Source organism: Episyrphus balteatus, chromosome 4 (assembly GCF_945859705.1).
Source record: "Episyrphus balteatus chromosome 4, idEpiBalt1.1, whole genome shotgun sequence".
In the NCBI taxonomy this organism is placed as follows: Eukaryota; Metazoa; Arthropoda; class Insecta; order Diptera; family Syrphidae; genus Episyrphus; species Episyrphus balteatus.
The window spans coordinates 75525047-75531217 of NC_079137.1; positions in this window are offsets into that span (position 1 = coordinate 75525047).

Genomic DNA, 6171 nt, shown 5'->3' on the forward strand with positions numbered 1-6171 from the left:
ATGCGATATTTGCAGGCTGTACCAAATTATTGTTTGTAATTTAGTATATAAGAAAATTTAAGAAAAAAAAAAAAACAAAACAAAATCAAAAAAATAATCGTAATGAAAAATCATTACAAAAATAAAATAATTTATTAAACAAAAAATTTAAATCATTGGCTTTTTACTTTTTTTTTAAACTACTACAATTTTGTAGGTTGAAATGCTAAAAGAATATTGAAGATGATTGTGTTCATCCAGTACAATGAACTTTTCTTGTTTATTATTGGATTGTTTACAAAAGTGACCTTCAGGTCGTAAACATAAACAAGATTTATTTGCATAATCAACAATTATTTGCATATATACAATGTCTATTTAAAACATTTTCAATACAAAAACCCGTATTCATAGACGTTCAAAAAAATGTCTGGTTACATGGCAGAAAACAAAACAATACAAATGAAACAGACAACCTTGGAAATTCTTTTTCCTAAGATAATTTTTTAATTTATTGACTTATTTACACGGCTAACTATTTCTGGATTTACACGTGTTAATCTAGTTTAAAACATTAAAATATCACCTTCAAGATTAGTCGATTAGTATGCTCTTCTGATTTGGATCAAACATAATAAATAAAACAGATTCAAAATGCCGGCAGTATTGTCTATAAAACTTTTTTGGTCTCAGTGTTTGTTTATTTAGTCGCTGACAACTTTTTCAAAAGTCAAACCCATTAAATCGATCGATGAAATTAAAGAAATGCAACTCACGTTGGGCGCCAGTTATGGCAATTTTGCAAGCGAGAGAATATAAGAATGAACAATTAATTTGTTTTTGTTTACTTTCGATCTAATCCATATTCAACCAATAAACCAAATGATAAAAATCGAAGCAAAAATAAAACTAAACAGGCGGGTGTTTGCGTCATGACTTTAATAAAAACGATGATTGACAACTCTAATCGAGTAGGTGTGTTCAGTTTAGAAATGTAAGCAACACACAACACCTAAAATGATGCCACTCGTACCTTGTGGGTATCGTTTTGGTTTCAGATTGGTGGAAAATTTTACTTATCAAAGTCAATCAATCAAGTAAATTCATAATTATTAATAAATGACATTATCATACAGGGGCGTATTAACTCGAAATCGAATAGAGTTTGTTTGCGGTATGTTAGAGGCAATGAAATTGAAGTCCAACATAATAAAAAGAATTTTTTTTTTTTTACCTTCTGGATTATCAAGTTTTAATGCACAAATGTCAGAAAAAAAGAGCAATCCATAAAAATGTAAACTATTTTTATTTTTAGTACATTTTTAGAACGGTTTTTGTTTATTGTTTATATTAGCCCTATTCCATTGGAGGTTGAAGTTTACTCATGAGTAGATCTAATACTATACCTATACAATTAAAACATATGACCTTTCTGTTTGAGTAGATATAGAATGTGTGGTTGGTAGTAGTAGATTTCTACTCATGAGTAGACAACGATGAAAAAAGATGAAAACTTTGACTACAGACAAAATTTTTGGAAAGAAGGTAGAAGGTCACACAATGCAAATTGATTTTTCTTTTATGTTCAAGGTAGTTTATATTGGTTTCATCAATAGGCCTGTTCCATTGGACGTGGCATTTTACTCTTGACTCGTGAGTAGAAATCTAGTACAACAATTACACATTCCTATCTCCTCGAGTAGAAGATCATGTGTTAATTGTAGTAGGTACTATAGATCTACTCATGAGTAAACTACCACTTCTCATGGAACGGAGCTAATAGCATTTTAACGTTGTTGAATTCATATCTTATACGTTAATATTCATGTCAGTGTCAACCAACTATCAAAATAGTTAAAGACAAAAAAATTATTTTTTTTTACGTGTACGAACGTCACACAAAAAAATCCCCAGACATTTATGTGTATATAAAATACCAAACTGTGGGAAAAACATTACTTTTTCCAAATATAGCTTTAAACAAACAACTTAACAAAATCTGCATGCACCTCATCATGATCTTCGTTAAGCAAATGACAAAAGCTTTAAGTATTTAAGCTTCCAAGATGTATAAACTCGTTTTAATGAGGGCTTTCAACCTCCCCAGCTCAATTGAAATTACATCACTTAAAATTTAAACCACGTATTTATTTTTTATTTTGCAGAAAATTATCAGTATACCCTCCATGGACTCTTGGTCTTGACTCATCATAAACACTTTCAGATATATTTTTCCAAACAAGTACCACTGCAATCATCTTTTAACATAAAAAAGAACCTATAGGCAAATAGTAAGTAGTAGTTTGAGAAATTGCCCCTACTTCCGTTGTATCGGCACACTGTTATTTATGCCAACGGACGACAAAAACAACTTTAAGGTCATACCACATTTAAATAATTGTCAGTTTTATTACAGGTTTTTTTTTCTTTTTTTGAACGTAAAAGAATAAAAATATAATTTATGAACCGATTTATTGATGGATTATTGTATATCATAAAAAGATGGTTTAAGCTCAAGCTTACATTAACGTCATCGTCACAAAGAATACAAAAAAAGTTACAAATAATTGCCTAGAAGTTTACCTTGAATATTGTTTTGTATACGTAAGAAAGAATCGTGGCTTTAAAAATCACGGCATGTGTCGCAGAATTGTTATCAATCAATAGAATCAAATTCTGAAAATAGAAACTATTAAACATTTTAAAATATTTAATTAACTTACTCATGAGCGCGCTCATGACGCATGCTTCTACTATATGTCTTCGTTTAAGCCATTATTGGCATTTTTTATTCTTCTGAAAATTAAAAATTCTAATCAAGAGATTAATTTTAAGCAATTAAAAAGGTGTAGTTCGGTAGCATTCTTCTAGTAGAATATACAAGACTAATAAAGATTATCATATAATATGTTATTTTTAAAGAAAATGATTCATCAACGTCGTGTCTTAAAATGAATCATGTGACTTAGTTTAATCAAAAACTAAGATTTTGAATGAAAAATATAAGATGCTCAAAAAGAATTTATTTTCATAGAAGAATAATTACAATTATGACCCCCAAAATTATTAAAAATCCCCTGTCTTCACTTCACATTGTCTATGATTGAAATATCGCTCAAACTTGTTTACATTTCATATTATTTTCGTTGAAATTGGCACACTTAACGCAGGCCACTTGAACTAAAGTTCTGAATTTTCAGAGGCCCTAATTGTTCAGTAACCAAATGCCACCTAACTTTGTTTGATATCTGACCAATAAAAGCCTCTTAAAATTCAGAACTTAGGTTCAGGCGGCCTGCAATCGGCGCTGCGGGTTTGGCGCATGTCTTTTAAGTTTTTAGACGCTCTGATTGGTCAGAACCAATGTCACCTACCAGATATGTGACCAATCAAAGCGTGTAAAAATTCAGAACTTAAGTTAGGGTGACCTCTGTGTCAAACCCGGTCATTTTCTTGATATGCATTATTGTATATCATAACATTAGGACATTATAGGAGAGTACCACAAGGAGAACGCTCTTAGAGATCTGGCATTTTTTAAGTGGAACAGGAAATCTTAGCTTCCAGTTTGAATTATTTGGTTTCACTAATGTTTCTTGGCTTATTCAAAAGCAGTTTATTGGGATTTCACAAACTTAAAATATATCAAAACACAGGCCCACTCGAGTAATTTTTCTCTTACCATTTATTTTGAAGGAATTTAAACTTAACCGAATGGTTGGCTTTTCAATCAGTTTTATATCCACCGAAATATTTCTCATGTGTTAACATATCTCCCGGAAGCAGAAATCAAAGTTCCAAAAGTGTAACATATAAATTAGGCAATGTTAACAGATTATTGAGTGAGTCACAACAGTGAATTTTTTTTTTTGTTTTATATTTTGGAAACTTGAAAAATTTCTGTTTAACCATTCAACCTTCATAACACCTCTGTGAATACTAATATTAAATAATCAAGATGTTCTGTCAAATATTGCTCTAAATTCAAAGAACGATGACACAGTCATTTCTACTTTCATGTTTGAATGATTTGAATTTAAATCATCTATGAATGTGATTGGAATCCATTCCTTGTTCCTAGAAAATTCTAAGGAATTTGTCTGATAGATTTGGATTAAGTGATTAACAAAAAAACTTCGTATTTTGAATATAAAGTTCTTCATTTTTATATTCTGATTATAAATTAAATACTATCAAACCGATTTCATCATCAACTGCTTTCTATTGTTATTCTAATAGTTAACCACAAGGGGCTTTGAAATTCTTTTTCAAATTCATTGTTTTAGTGAATTACTAAATGCCAAAATTCATTGGTGAATCATTCTTGATTGCATAAACAAACAAATTTGTCATAACTTATCTATATTTGAAATTTAGATTTCATTCATAAGAAATAAAAATTCATAAGGATGATGTTGTAAAAATTTGGTTCTTGTATAGCTACTTTCACAAAAAAATAATAGTTTTCAAATATTTGTTTACAGACAGAAAATTAATAATTTCTGGGAATTCCAAGACAAACAATTTTGAGTCATCGTTTGTTTTTTTTTGTATTTTTTAAAACCAGATTACCTTCACCTCTTTGCAAAAACAAACAAAAAAATATGAAATAAGTAAAAATATAGAGAAACTACTTAACATTTAGCTTTATTTTATCTTATGATAAAAACTCCGTAAGTGTTGTGTCTTAAGTTGAAAGTCATGTCATAACTCATAAGGCGGTTTTAAATTTGATGATTTATCGAAAGAAACAATACAATCAAAATAATTCTTTTTGTTAATGATTAATTAATTGAAATAAAATCTGTTTTTAAAAAGGTTGCGCATACACCACAGTGACCAATTGAATTGTTTTGTATCAGTTTATTTGCGCTTTAATTTCGTTTATTGACGTGATCGTTATTTTGAAAATGTATGTATCAATATGGTATACGGACGTCATTACCAATAAACATTCGAACTGGTTAGCAAGAAAGTTGGTATTTTGTATTCCTTATGTTTGCATGATTAAATAAAGCACCGAATGATTTTATTTAAACATTTCTAAACTACGACTTCTCACGAATGATTTATATATTAAATTATTGATGGACTGGACTAAATCGAAAATTTTGTCAAGTAAAGTCGAAAATAAGAGTTTAATTGCGATTCTGCAATCCCGAAAAAAATCACAAAATTTTGTTCGTAATAACAATTTTAGATACATGAAATCTTTCTCTTTTGATCTGATTTTGTAAAGTTTTTTAACACGGGGTTCTCCTGCCGAATGAATATTGGTGAACCATCTCAATTTAATATTATTTTCGTGGACGCATAGTTTTCTAAAATTTGTCAGGTTAGTTGTAGATTTCCAAATAAAGATATTGGGGCTTTCATGAATAGAATAATTTTAAGGTAATTATTGGTATCGTAATAAATTTGTTCAGGGGAATTTAGCTATTATTTCGTAGGAGGGCTGCTTTCAGGCAGTGGAATTTTATTTCCCTGTGGAAATTTATTTGAAAATGTTTTTTCCTGCTGACCTTTCCTGTGAATATTCCTCCCAATATATTTTCAGGAACGAAAAATCCTATTAAAATGCCAGCTAAATTTTCCTGGAATATGTACTCTGAGGGAAGCTTTTATGGGTTATTTATGCTATCTCTGATTTGAAACAAGAGAAATATTGCCAGATAGACCACGTTTAAAGCATTTCACAAAAAAAATTGAATTTTTTTTAGCCCAATCAGTTTTCATAAAAAAAAGCAACAAAAATCAATCTTTTTTCTGTTCTTACACCATTAAATCCATTTTTTTAAATGACAACCTATAATAAATTATATATCATCTAAAAGCTTATAATTTCACATTTAATATGACGCTTCAATCATTTTTCTACGATGCCTACAAAAAAAAGTAAGCATTTTTAAGGCCAACCACGACGAAACTGAAATTACGCGGTACTTCCTATGCTGGTGGTTGGTCATCGGCAACAGATCTCCACAGTTGGTTTTGAGGTATTTTTCAAGTTTTTCAATTTAAGATTGTATAACTTGAAGAGCACGTACCGTTATGTGTGATATATCTAATGAAAGATAATATTATCAGCATGCGTTCTAAAGTTAAAGCATGTGTCAAATTTGTATCTGCTCTAGATCAAAATATATACCTACCTAACGTGTTTAGAACATCTTTTCGTCGATATCTCAGGGC